The sequence below is a fragment of the Oncorhynchus mykiss genome, chromosome 6, assembly GCF_057628025.1.
Source record: "Oncorhynchus mykiss isolate SJ-2025 chromosome 6, ASM5762802v1, whole genome shotgun sequence".
Taxonomy (NCBI): Eukaryota; Metazoa; Chordata; class Actinopteri; order Salmoniformes; family Salmonidae; genus Oncorhynchus; species Oncorhynchus mykiss.
This window is the reverse complement of record NC_143027.1, coordinates 29193557-29208551: the sequence shown is the minus strand read 5'-3', so window position 1 is coordinate 29208551 and position 14995 is coordinate 29193557. Positions and strand designations below refer to the sequence as shown.

The 14995-nt window shown below is 45.3% G+C and overlaps 1 long non-coding RNA gene across 1 annotated transcript; it reads left to right on the top strand.

The window, feature by feature from the left end:
- The first annotated feature begins 591 nt into the window (after positions 1-591).
- On the top strand, positions 592-9987 carry LOC149982828 (uncharacterized). The gene is made up of 3 exons (XR_016496943.1): positions 592-796; positions 944-1030; positions 1858-9987. It is a non-coding gene; the product is annotated as an uncharacterized LOC149982828 (long non-coding RNA).
- The last annotated feature ends 5008 nt before the right edge of the window (positions 9988-14995 follow it).

The following is a 14995-nucleotide window of genomic DNA, read 5'->3' as shown; positions in this document are numbered from 1 at the left end:
GCTGTTTAGGTGATAATTAAGGAGGTTTTATCTTAATTTGAGCTGTTACTCTCCATCCTCTCCTGTGATTTATGAGTCAATGGCCAGGCCCTGCTCCCCTGCTCTGCCCCTTAGCACAGGGGACAAGACAAAGAGACGTGCTCTCTCTGTACACTCTATCACAAACACAAACAGTCACACGTGTGCAGGGAAACACACAAACACACGTGCCTATGGGTACAAACATACATGCATAAATAAAGACATAGACAGACCACAAAGACATACAGATAGCTTACAATAATACACATTTACTGTACGTGCAGACCCATTGACAAACACATGAATACATATTTTGCAGCTAACACCTATAGCATTCCATGATGTTTTGGACCTATTTACTGTAGGCCTTATGGCAATGAATCATCCAGGCAGACAGACAGACAGGCAGGCAGACAGGCAGAGACTGCAGCGTTAACCTCTTGCCGACTGGCCCAGGAGACACAGAGGAGAGAAGGATCGGGTTCCAGCAAGGTGGAGTGACCGCAGGCAAGAGTTAACTCACTCTTCAGCTGGGTTGGGTACTTGGAGGGGAAGGCAGGAGGGGGAGGGATGGGCAAACAATGAATGCCAGTGTTCTCCACCTATCACCCCCCAGGGTCACAGAGGAGAAGACATGCTAGTGCAACCTCATCTCCCACAGTCTCCTCTGACATAAAGCAAGGGGATTTCTGCTCTGGTTTGGCTGTTGTTTTTACACACAGCCACGGCTCAATTGGCCAGGCCTGTTTCAGAGCCTGCCTTTATAATCCTACAGGTATTTGTCTGGAGGGGGAAAATCTTCACACCTCAGTCTGTGGATGGTGGTGTGGGTGTGGGTGGAGATGGAGAGCGTGGGTGTGGAGGGAGGTAGTAGCTAGGTGAAGAAGTACGTCTTACTCACACTGCTCTTTGTACCTCTCAGGTTCCTGTCCGTCTGCATTCAGGGGATGTTTCTACCACAGTGCTGCTCAGGGAGGGGAGCAGGACAGTTACTGCAAGACCCAGGAAGGTACTGTGCAATAAAGCATGATCTTTAGTCATCCACTCAGGTCAACAAGGTTTATACCAGCATGAAACTAAAAGAATGTTGCAAAAAAAAACAGTTTAACATGTATTAGGGTTTCTGGATCGGGTACCCTTTCCTGAGATTGTACGATGAACAACAAAATTCCATTAGTGTGAGTCCAGTGGTGTGTGTGTGTGTGTGTGTGTGTGTGAGTGTGTGAGGAGTTCTAGAACAGGGATAGGTGTTACACTGTTGGAAGTTCCCGCATTGACCCTTGACCTCTGTGTGTCTGAGACCTGTTTATGTTTCCAGAGGGGCCCTCGTCTCCTCCCTCCTCTATCCTCTCTTATCACTGGCTTGGAGATTTCGGCCAAATGCACGGCTCCCTCCCTCTATCCATCCAGGCTCTTAATTTTCAACCCTGACCCCGTCACACCCTCCCTTGGGCTCCAGCAACAACAAAAGCTGGAGATTAGGGTAATCTAGGGCCCATGTGAGGATTACTGAAGGTTTTTTCATCTTTGTGTGCAGAGTTGACACAGTGTATTAGTAGTGGTTCAACTTAATCTGTCTCTGTGGTTTGCTTTTGGTTTAGTTTGTGTACACGTTAACCTTGTTTTTGTGTACCCAGGTCAGTGCCAATAGTAACAAAGATACTTCTAAAATATTGACTCTGATGTAATGCTATGAGAGTAAGTATACTCCAAGCCTGTAGTTTTATAGTCCCCATTTGAGAAATAGGATCATCTACACAGAAGAGGAGCTGCTACTGAACCCAGTGGTCTATCCCCTGTGAGCAGTGTGCTCTCTCTCTCCTTCTCTTCATACAGAGACATCAAACCCAGACAGGAAGAGGAGAAATGGCACAGGAAGTCAGTGGAGTGAGTGAAACACAGGGCAGTCTGGTCCCAGGACACAGCAGGAAGCGGTCACAGCGCAACGCCACAGAGTGCACAACTTCACAGTGATGTTTATGGAAGGTTAAATGCTAGCTGTGGTGCCCCACAGGTAATAAAAAACTGCTTTACTAGACATTGAGCTGGAACTGAAGAGGCTACAAGATGGCTGGTCCCTGTTGAAGACAAAGACATTGGTCTCAATTCAATGAAACCCAGAAAACAGGTTTCCGGAATAAGCAAAGAAGCATCATTATTTTTTACACCACAAGAAGGAATGTTTGGATCCATCCACTCAATAAAATAGTTGTTTTTTCTGTGGGAAACAAACATACATGTAAAGAGGCATGTATGAAAATGTATTTACACTTAGTTAGTTACTGTGTGTTCTTGTTTTGTAGGAAGTTTGTAGGAATGTTGTTCTTAATTTATTTTGAAAAATGTATTCTATTTAATTCCACAAATCTGTTACAGATTTTGATTGAATTGGGCCCAGTTCTTCTCAACTGTTTAGTTCAAGCATTAGGCAGTCAAATGTAATGCTTTTAGCCATTCACATTTTATTGCATTTAAGCTTTTATTCCCACATTCCCACAGCCAAGTCTAACACACCTGTATCTACTCTTTATGATCAAATTATTCTTCCATCCCTTTCTTCTCCCACCCTCTCTCTCCTCCCCTTTCACTCTGTGTAGGTCCCTTGAATTGCCTTGGCTCAGAGACTCTGGCAGCTAGTCAAGACTGTGCTGGACCCTCCAGAAGCACGTCTGCTAACCGTTAAGCCGTTTAGCTCCTAATACCGACAACAAACACTCATTCTGTGCTGGCCCTGGGCACAGGCCAAAGTGAGCGGCCTGCGAGAGAGGTCAGACAGCTCTATAATCTGATTCTACCCGTCTGCCCTCTGCTCCAACACACTCACAACGGCAGGTTGGGATCCTTGCTCTGCAGGAGTCTAAATGGGACACTGAGACACATACGCTCCGTAGTGACACTGGGCCATTCATGAAAGGAGCTGAGGCTCCCAATGGTCTCATAATGTGTAAATCACTTAAGGGTTTGTAAGTGTAGACAAGTGTGCTTGCTTGAGTGTGTGTATATGTGTCTGTGTGTGCTAGTAAATGTACACTGAGTATACAAAACATTTAGAACACCTTCCTAATATTAAGTTGCACCCCTACCTTTTGCCCTCAGAACACCCTCAATTCATTGGGCCATGGACTCTACAAGATGTCGAAAGCGTTCCACAGGGATGCTGGCCCATGTTGACTTCAATGCTTCACACAGTTGTGTCAAGTTGGCTGGATGTCCTTTGGGTGGTGGACTATTCTTGATACACACGGGAAACTGTTGAGTGTTTAAAAACCCATCAGTGTTGCAGTTCTTGACACAAACCGGTGCACCTGGCACCTACTACCATACCTCGTTCATGGTCACTTAAATCTTTTGTCTTACCATTCACCCTCTGAATGGCACACATACACAATCTATGTCTCAAGTGTCTCAAGGCTTACAAATCTGTCTCCTTCACTTCATCTAAAATGTTTGAAATGGATTTAACAAGTGACATCAATAAGGGATCATAGCTTTCACCTGGATTCTCCTGGTCAGTGGAAAGAGCAGGTGTTCTTAATGCTTTATGCACTCAGTGTAAGTTATGTGTGCATGCTTAGTCTATGTTTGTGTGTTAAGAGACGTGTGTTTAGGAAGTGTGAGCTGAGAAGTTTAATTTGACACAGCCTGGTGAGTGTGCAGAATGGTGTCTCAGTAGATGTGTGCTGTCACCACCCTCGAGCTCTCACAGCCCCCGCAGCCGCCCACTCCATGCTATACCCCCCCCCCCCCCCCCCTGCTCCTGCACCCCACGCTGGGGCTAATTCTAGTGCCTCTCCCCTGGATCTCAGCATCCTGCTGGAGTTGTCTCTCCACTCTGCCTGTGGAGCATCTTTCCTCTGGATCTGCTCCGCCAAGTGCAGTTTGAGGCGTGTGACTGTGGGTGTAGGGGGGCTGAGACGGGGGGGGGGGGGGTGGGGGGCTTCTATGCACCTGAACTCTACCAAGGTGTCATGGAAACAGGAGTTTACACTGCTGGTGAATGAGTTTCTCTGCTTTCTTTTAATTCCCTCTCCATCTCTGTTCACTGAGATGTGTGTTGCTCTCCACTAAACAGCATGAGCTGTGATGTGATTGGCTGCGCTGGGTCCCTGATGGTCTATTAGAAATTCCTGACTTTGGGACTATAAGATTCTATCTGACATTTTGGTTAAAAATGTGTTATTCAAATTAAGATGGAAAAATCAGAAAAGTTCTATCTGCACGAACACCTTTTAACTTGGTTCTATAATCCAATCACACAATGCTGGGTTGTCAATCAAAAATATTTGAATGTAAGGTGATATACTCATTGAGTCATGAAAGAGAAAGACATCACAAAACAGTTCTGAGATCTGGGACTAATTATTATCTCAAAACTATACATTTTGCAGATACAACCTTATAGTTCCAAGTCCTTGATTATTCATATCATAGGTTCTGGTCCTCTTTTTAAATATATTTTTTTCACCACTTTTTTAGAAGAATAACAATAACGTCAGATCTTTATAGTAAAATAAATAAATACAGGGGCCTTAGAGACTGTTTAAGGCCCTTAGGAGAGGCACCGCTGTTTTTGTCTTGTTCTCTATCAATACGAAAACCTCCATGGAAGGGGTATTTCACAGAAATGACAAACTTACCACATGTTATTGATAACTAGCAAGTAGTTTACTGACTTTGGGTGTCAGAGAAGTATATCATCCAGAGCTGAGCTTTAGCAATGTTGCTAGTTCTGCATAGACTATAGTTCCATCAAATGACAAATACACTATCGCTTTAACAAATGAGTGATGAACATGAATGAATATATTTGATGATGTGATTATAAAGAAGGAAGCACGTCTGTGCTTTTCTATTGAAATGGAATTAATTGTAGCATTCTGTGCCAGATAGAACTTTGGCTGAACCCACGTCAACATTTCAGAGCCAAAAGGTTCTATCTGCGATTGCAGCCGCCCCCTAAAAAAACGGATTTCCAAATGTATTTTTGATACTACACTTCAGGTACCTTTAAAGGTGGGGACCGTGATGAGTTATGAAAGAAGAATTCACTACAAAACAGTTCTGGGATGTGAAAGCGTATTATCTCAGAACTATGTTTGCTCAGATACAACCTTCTAGTCAGTCCCAAGGGCTGGAATTAGAGGTGGTGCTTCAATTGTTGTGGATCAGGAGTTCAGTGTGTAGAATATTGTGCTTTAAGTCACTGAGATGATACAGCCTTGCTCCCAGTGAGTGAACACACAACCCCCTATTTACTGCTAATTTCACACTCACTGATATTGCTTTCAGTTTTCCCACGTTGGCAAACAGAAAGGTGGCAAGTCACTGTGACTTAAAGCAGGGCAGCTTTCCCTTTCCAAAGGCCTGCTGGGACACTCTTCAGGGGGCATCTTTTTATCCATTCTGACGTTACTCAACCCTGTAATTCACTCCTGTCTGTGCTCCTCAGTGCTGGGTGTATGAGTCAGGCAGAGAAAGAGACAGAGGTATTTTTATTAAAATAGGAAAGTCTCATTGCAAGCAAAACACTTGATCAAAAAGCTACAAAAAGTAAGAAAAACTGAAAGACTTGGGAATGTCTGGTTTTGTCGTGTGTCGTCAGGGGTTTGTTTCTTGTTGTTTTAGCCCTGGCATGTGGCGCCAGAATATAGCATGTAGGTGTTTACTGAGCTGATCTAACAAGCCTACTGGGGCATGTGCTGAGATATCTGGGGGACACGAATCGGACCTGGCCAAGGGCATGAAACAGAGATGGAGAACGAGAGAGGCACTGACATCACACACTTTCACTTCTGCCTTTTCCTCTCCTCTGTGGATAGTTCCCCCTTTCTTCCCCCACTGCCTCTGTAGCGAGCTTGGGCTTGGGTTGTTAAAATGAATCTCTGTGTATACAGAGTGAAGAGGACAGTTGTTTCTGTTGCGTTGGCTGTGCAGAGTGTCAGCAGGTCCATCTGGGCTTATTTTCTGTTATTTGGACGGAGCAGGGATGTGATTTATCATGTGGTGGTCAGAGAGACTCAACAAGCGTAACCACAGTCAGCCACACCAAACCTTCTGGGCTGGCTTCTCCTTCTCAACACACTGCATCACTACAGCTAAACACACCAGGGAAGCAATGGAGGGTGCTTGTGATTACATGTGTTATAGTGTGTGTGACAGTGTGTGTTTTTGCATGTGCATGCTTGCCTGTTTGTGTGTGCATGTCTGTTTGTGGAGAGCAAAATGTCTGAAGGTGAATGAGGGGGGAAAAAGCTTGTTGTCTTCCTTTTCGTTACATTTTTTCACTTCCTTGCCTGTGGAGAAAGTTTCTCGCCATGGCTCTGGCCTGAGGTTCCTTGTTTATGTTCACGTCAGACTCAGTTCCTCCATGCCGGGAGTGAGGGATGGGATGGAAGGGGGTCAAAGAGAGAGAAAGAGAGTACAAGTGAGAGGGAAAGAGAGAGAGGGAAAGTGAGGAGAGAAAGAGCAAACATCTAATTTTCTTGCTCTTTCTCCTCTCCCTTTCTCTTTCTCATCTCCCTTGCTCTTTCTCATCTCCCTTGCTCTTTCTCCTCTCCCTTGCTCTCTCTCTCCCTTGCTCTCTCTCTCCCTTGCTCTTTCTCCTCTCCCTTGCTCTTTCTCCTCTCCCTTGCTCTTTCTCCTCTCCCTTGCTCTCTCTCCTCTCCCTTGCTCTTTCTCCTCTCCCTTGCTCTTTCTCCTCTCCCTTGCTCTTTCTCCTCTCCCTTTCTCTCTCTCTCCCTTTCTCCCTCTCCCTTTCTCTCTCTCTCTCGCGCTCGCTCTCTCGCTCCCTATGGATTGGACTGAAATACCTGTCAACACAACACAGGGCACTGGATGAGACAAGCCCATCATGAGACAAGCCCATCTCTCCCACCCCCTCTCTCTCTCTTGCTCCCTCCTTCTATTACTCCTGCTCTCTCCCTCTATCGCTCTTGCTCCCTCACTCCATATCAAACACAAACACATAAACAAACTCAATTTGCTAATGACACTGGGCCGGCCATTGGGTGAACTTAATTAAGTTTATGCTGGCTGTCTGATGTTAGAGAGCTCTCTGGCAGAGATGAATAATGCCTAGTGGGGGCCACTGAGACCCCCCCTCCCCTCCCACCTCCCTCCCCTCACCCCCCATGATAGAGGATGTAGTACTGGTTGTGTAACGATACTACCCTCGTCATACATTATGGCATGGATGCATTGCCTTGGTCTTCCACAACTGAGAATGAACTGTCTGTTGACTGTATATGCCCGAAAATACATCTTCAACCCAACAATGAATGGGGTGAAAAACATAATTATCGATTATCACGCCACAACCTTACCCTGACCACAGAGAGGTACAAGCTGTAATATGAAATGCATTACAGCCTGATGCGTGTTCTGTGGTGTACAGGTTCTGTCCCAACATATTGGACCCAGAAGATCCTGTGAAGACACATCCACTCTGAAAACGGTGCCTATAGGTTTCTCCTCAGGGAAGTGTGGCGTGTAGCCAGTGAAGGGTTAATGTCTGTAGGTCTCCCAGACTCCCTGTGCGTGACGCACTGTCTCGATGAGGGAAAGTCTAACAGGAAAAGCAGTCTAAAAAAGGTCCCTGTGCAGCCCAGGACCAAGGTACGTTTTCTTTGGCCCTCTCCTCACATTTTTGCACTTGTTTTTCCAATTTGCTTAACTACAGTTCAATGGTTTTCGGATTTGGAGATTGCAGAAGGGTTCCTATTTTTATTCTGGTGGTGAAAACCTCTTTTATTACCATTGTGGGACTTACTCTCTTTTCTGCTGGTTTTTGGCACAGGTCCCTGTTGCTTGCCCCCGGCCCCAATCACCCTCTGAAGCTTCTGTGTCCTCCCTGCTCACACGTCCACTCCACAGTTGGGGCAGCAACACTCAAAAGGGTTTGCTACTGGAGCTTTGAGCTTTATGGTGATATAACCGTAAAGTGCGTGACCCAAAAACTCAGTGTGTGTGTTTGTGTGTGAATGGGGTCAGTTGGGAGGGTGGACAGAGCAGTGACAGGGCTTCATATGGTAATATACTGCACATGTGGCGCTGGCATTGGAGGCCTGTGGGGGTCAAAATGACCTCCCACCCATTCCTACCCCATCCCATTCATACCCTCTGAATGTGGCTCTCCATTCACACTGATTTCACAGAGAAGGGAGGGGGGAGGAGGGAAGGATAGAGGAGGAGGGGGACGGTGGCCCCAGGGAGAGAGAGAGAGGTGGTCTTTCCTTCCTCCCTTGCCCAGAGAGAAGGAAAAACAATTGGTGTGCAAATGGCTCTCTCTCCTTAATTCTAGGAGGATCCTACCCCCTCCCACCCTTCTGGGGTCTCTGGATGTGAAGGGAGGAGAGACAGAGCTAGTCTGTGGGTTTCTTTGTGTTAAAACAGGGCTGAGGAAAGTTTATATTTGTGTAAGTGTGTGTGTGAGTGAGTGAATGTGTGAGTTTGTGTGTGCGTGTGTATGTGTGTGTGTTGGCCTGTCAAATGAGTGCGGCCCCCAGTGTCTTCTGAAATGTTCATAGGTCAGTCGTGACAATGGGCACTTTGATAGAGAAGCTGTGGAGATGTAAATCAGCAAATGGAGGGAGACAAAACAACTGTCCTCCCACTGCCCCCGAACTCCTCAAAAAAGAGGAGGATTTAGCTTTGAAAGCATGAGCAGAACACTCCTCTGGCCTCTTTTATAAAACAAAGTGTGAAATAAGGGGAGATGGTGTCCCTTTCAGAGTTTTTTCTTTTTTTTGTGTAGTGATGGTGGAGGTGGTGGTGGAGGTGCTGGTGGTGGGGGTGGGGAGGTGGTGGTGGTTGGTGTGTTGGTGTGAGAAGGAACTCATTCAGTCAGTCTGTCTCATTCTTGGGAAAGTTTGTAGCATCTTCTCTATTGCCTGGCACCTGGAGTGGGTCTCTGGGAAGAAGGACAATGGCTGAGGGGTTGATAGGTCATTGGAGCATGGTCCTCCTTGGCTGCAGACAGAGATACGCTCTGGGCCTCTCCTAATCCCATCGCTACGTTACCGCCAGGCATCCCAGGGGTTGAAAGGACACTGTGGAGAAGCAAGGCGGGAAAGAGCCCAGCAGCAGAGGAATTTAGCATACCCCAGTTTAGGACATGGAAATGGCAGGTGGATTACAGACTACATCTGATAGACATAGTAGTGTTGACATTGTGGCTGACTAATATTGAGTTTTGCAGATTGTGATGGCTGCAGTCAGCGCTGTAGAGCTAAAACAGTGAGAATCCAATGAAAACGCAGTGTAACACATTAGAGACGGAACAAACACATGCTCTACTTGATCCACAGAGATAATCTGTAGCCATAAATATGCCACAACTAATGGTTGTGCAGCTCTCACACTGGGGATGGGGAGGATGGAATTCCACCCGACTTCCGAGGGGGGATGACAAATTGCTTGTACATATATGACTCTGCTGGTTGAGGGCATGAATGGGCTTGAGGGAGGCCCAGGAACAGTACAATCCACAGTGTTGACGAAGGTCGGTTGTAGAATCATACATAGACAGACAGATACTATCTCCACATCCTTAACTGTGAGAATTAAGAAATGTCATGTCTTTGGCTATGGGGCATGGTCAGCTATGAGTGTGTGTGTGTCAGTGTGTGTGTGTCAGTGTGTGTGTGTGTGTGTGTGTGTGTGTGTGTGTGTGTGTGTGTGTGTGTGTGTGTGTGTGTGTGTGTGTGTGTGTGTGTGTGTGTGTAAGAAGGGTACATATGAGTCCACTTATAACCGTTGCGTAAATGTAATAATAAATATCTGTGTGCACCATTTCTGAAAAGACTGGGCATGCACAAAAATATTGGGATTTATAAACTTGGCGCATGACATACACACGTTTCCTATTCTAAATCAGATGTGTTGTGAAACTGTGTGTACCTGAACGGGCATTATAATTTATAGAATTTATTCTGCAATGATCATGGAAATGAAATAAATACTAGGAAAGAGATGCCTATTTCAAATTATTTTAGAATGTGAAGATAACAGCAAATGATTGCATCTTGTTATTATATTTAGCTACCTGTTTTGTTTGTTTGTTATGAATATGAGTGTCACCATGTATTCCTGCACAAGGCTACTACCAGGCTACTTTTGCCTTCTTGCAATGCAATACTTCAACCACTAGAAACGGTGCATATGTATGGTCTAAAACAGGGCTCTCCAACCTTGTTCACTCCAACTGTAATCCAGCACACCTGATTCTAATAATCAGCTGGTTGATAAACTGAATCAGTATGTTACAACTGGGGCTGGAGTGAAATACCCTACAGGAGGGTAGCTCTCTGGGAACAGGGTTGGAGAGCCCTGGTCTAAAGTTTGCGGGATGATAAGCACATTCTCACTTCAGGTTCAGTTTTGATAAATTCCAACTTTTGAGTGAAAACTGGCGCAGGCATGTTTTGGGGCATATTTTGTGCATACGCAACGTTTCTAAACGAGGCCCCAGGGGAACTGTGTGATTGAGTGGCCGGGGTGGTGAGTCAGTGTGAGTGAGCAGTGAGGCAGGTGGTGGCAAGATATAAGGAGACAACCTGGTCTCAGAGCATTTCATATTATTCTATATGTAAATCTGAGACACTCCATTTAGTATGATATGCTACGTTTGTTATGGTTACATAAGACGGATGGTTACTTAAGTCAAAAACGAAACTAGGATGGTTGAGCGTATAACGCAAACGTCTAGCAACCCAAAGGTTTTGAGTTTGAATCTCAACACGGACAAGTTTAGCATTTTAGCTAATTAACAACTTTTCAACTACTTACTACTATTTAGCTACTTTGCAACTACTTAGCATGTTAGCTAACCCTTCCCCTAACCCTAACCTTAACCCTTAACCCTTAACCATTTAACCTAACTCCTGAACTTAACCTTAACCCCTAACCCTAGCTAACATTAGCAAGCTAGCTGACGTTAGCCACCGAGCTGGAATTTGTAATAATCATCCGTTTTACAAATTCGTAACATATTGTACGTTTTGACAATTAGTAACATATGTTACGAATTACAATTCATATTTTATCATATGAAATTGGTGATGGACATCCACAAATGAATGCATACCATATGAAACGTAACATACCATATGAAACGTAACATACCATATGAAACGTAACATATCATATGAAATATTAAAGGCTCTGAGACCAGTTTGAAGGAGAGGGAGGCCCAGGGGACATCTGGCTGCTGGGAGGGAGATTGATCTGTCAAAAGCTAGCAGACAGGTCTGTGAAGGAGCTATATGGTGCCTAACCTACACACAGAAAACATCATCATTGCTTGGCTGTACCTAAAAGTCTGCATAGGTCCACATGGATGCATTACTGTGTACAGTTGTGTATGAAGCATCTGATTTAATATGTTAGTGGATCAGATACCTTCCGTTCACATACTCATTATTGGCATGCTGATTGGTCACATGTTTATATGCTACCAGATTCAAGTAATCATCATAAACAGCTTGACCATAAGACATTATACTGAGAACCAATTTACTGTTGGCATACAGGAATGTTTTGAGTGAAAAAACAGTGAAGCACAAAACCACCTGCGGAAATTACTATGAGATAATGAACTGAACTCACCTCCAATGTGAGCCAAAAGGCCTGAGGATCTTCTCAACTTGACAATGTCTATACCACATTTAAGTGACAACAATTACTCACATAGGAATGCTGTTGATGAGTAATGGAGACTGTCACGAAATAGGGCCCAGTTCACCTCGTTCACAATGTACAGTATACAATAGCTTTAAAGAAGAACGCTTTAGTCAACACTCTTTTCTAAACGGTTAAAACTCTTTATGGTCCGGAATATCGTTTTCTGTTATTGATTTTGTTTCTTTACAACCAAACCTTTATGAGGAGAAGTTAAGTGTTGACTTCAGCCGTTGATCATTACAACTGACCGTTATTTGACCATTTAATGCCTCGCGTACTCCCAGGGAAGACCCAGGGAAGACCCAGGGAAGACCCAGGGAAGACCCAGGGAAGACCCAGGGAAGACCCAGGGAAGACCCAGGGAAGGAGGCTTTTGTGTCTTTCATTATTGTTCACTGTGGGTATCTGTGTGTTTCCTAGTGGTATATTAGGCTGTTCAGGGGCAGTGGGGCTGGTCGTGATGAACTGAGTGAGAGAGTTTGTATGTTCTGTGGGAGAGAAGCACACAGAGAGATCTATCTGAGGAAGAAGAGCAGCAACACCATGGCGCTGAGGAGTCATGGAAAAAGTATACTTGTGTCAGAGCATTGAAAAACCATCCATTTAGCGTGGCCTGCCTATTAACTGAACAAAGGAAAGGCTCTGTCTCAGAAATCCCTTGCGGAGACTATTTAGTGTGTATACTGTATCAACGGAACAAACAGGATCTTCTCTTTGTACCAGTGTCTGTCTGTACCCACTCCTCTCCCCTCTGTGTTCACAACTGTCTTTTCTTTTCTCTGTCCTGACTCTGGCCTAAGGTTCTCCCTGGTGCGCTCTCCATTCTACCTTTCATCTCTCTGAAGGCTTAGGACTCCCTTTAGCAGGATGGACAAGGACAGGACTGGTGGTGGTGTCCCCTGTGGTGTCTGTTGCTGAGACCCTCTCCCCTCACTCCTACAGAACTGTTTGTACACCCTGTTCCTTCCCCAACTAACCAACAGCACCCCGAAGCTGGTCCTTTCCTCTTTTAGTCAGCTCAACATGACCCAAGACTGTCCAGACTCTACACTCCATGCTTGTAGCGATAAATGACAAGTGCGTTGTCATTTTCTTGACACAAACGTGTTGTCGTTGAGGAGCCAGAGGATATGGCTGGTTGTTTGGTCACAGCTGTGGCACTGTGTTGTGAAGCATCTCTGACATGTTTGTTGACCACAGGGCACTTCAGCAATGTCTCAGATTGTGTTTGGGTTTATGTGTGTGGCAAGGAGCCCACTTCTCAATAACTGTTTTATGGAGGAAGTCACCTCATGTTGTGGGCATGTTGAGTATGTCAGAACACATCTCGTCATAGGACCGGGTGTGCAGGGCAGGCAGGCAGGGGATAGAAACAGGGATCTGCTCTAATTTTGACCCAGGAAACTCAACAAGTTCACCATGTGGCTGCCGTTGGCAACCGCCACTTATGTGACATATGGAACTTAGCTGGGTGGGATTGTGGCTTGGTGGATTGTTTGTGTAGAACCCATTCGTTGGGAGAGGTGACTTTGGCGTTGCATGTGCTCATAGTGTTGTGCCACACCTTGACACAGGTTTTGACAGAAACCCGTCCAGCAACCCGTGACACACACACACACACACACACACACACACACACACAGACACAGACACAGACACAGACACAGACAGACACTGACACAGTAGTTGGTTTTTCACATCCTGATAGGGCTGGTAACAGTGGAGCTCAAAGTGGAGTTGACTTATGGACACCTGCTATGGTACCGCACCCATGTCAGCAAATGAGCCTTTACTATACTGGCTCATGTATGTTAATGTTATTCTTTAAGATAGCCTGTAAAGTTTTAAACATGTTCGTGTATGTTTTTAATACATTTTTGTTGTTGCTTTGTATCACATTACCTAATATGAACAAAACATGCAGTCAAAAGCGACACCACAGGAATGTCAGTTGAGTGTGTGTGTGTGAACGAACTAGTGATATTTGCATCTGCCCATGGTCTCCGTTGCCGCCGCTGCCATATGGACTCAGCTGTGACTAATTAATGGTGGCGGCAGGGAGGAGAGGCAGACGATCCTCCTCCTAATATGTGACTGATCCGGACGCTGGAGGCTCAAGAGGACTGACTGTCTGCCTGTCTCTCTCTGCCTGCCTGTCTGTCTGTACAGAATGTATGTGTGTGTGTGTGTGTGTGTGTGTGTGTGTGTGTGTGTGTGTGTGTGTGTGTGTGTGTGTGTGTGTGTGTGTGTGTGTGTGTGTGTGTGTCCATTTGTCTGTCTGTGTCTTTAAACTGTACCAATAAACCAATAATTCCTACACTACCTGTGAAAGTAGCATACTGAACATTGACTTGGATCAAGATAAACCCATACCCTTTGACAACAGGCTGTAATGGTACAGTATACAAGGAACTACATGTGTGCTGACCGTCTGGAACCAGGGGTATTCCACCACCACCTGCCCAAGTCATAAATATTTCAGTGTTCTTTATTTCTTTCCTTTAATGCCTCAGAGGCAGCCTACAGTCAGAAAATAATCATTATCTGGTGCCATGAGTGGTGAAGATGATCAATAGCATGGGGTCTGATTGACACGCCAATATTTAAAAAGCCCCTTTGAACACTTCCTCAGCGGTGACCATTTTCACGAATGTTGATCGTTATTTTTCGCCATTGATTATTTGCTTCTAGACTGTGATCGAAGTTGTTCTGGCGTTGCTCAGAACAAAGTCAATGTTTTTCAGAGACTAGCCTTGCTATAGGCCTGATGGGGGAGGTACAACCGAATAACCTCCCCCACTCCCACAAACAAGTTTACGTAGTGATCTGTCAGTCTCGCACACAACTAATCATTTCAGGTGAGTGCAGACAGGTAAAGAAAGATCAGTCCAGCAAATGCTGTCTTGCAGATGTTTCGTAGGCTAAGCATTTCAGGATAAAGAGGAGATGTTTAGTATTGCCGTTATATGGTGAACAGACTATAAAAGTGTGGCCCATTTATTTAAAGCTAGGTTTCCATTCCTCTCTGACAAGACGTGAGCATGGAGAGGGTTAAGCCCTATACTGTATAATACACTGTCAGGAGATGTCACAACCTGCACAGAATAATCTGTGCAGCCTCTCCCCAATCACCCTCTCCTTCTCTCCAACCCCATTCAAAGTCCACTGCGCTCATCCACCCATCCCTCCTGTAGTATACCTGAGATGGGGGTAGGGGTGGAGAGCATAGGAAGGAAGCGGAATAAACCAGGGAGAAAGAGTGGGTGAGAGAGTCCTCCTCCTGAGTAAAGGTATA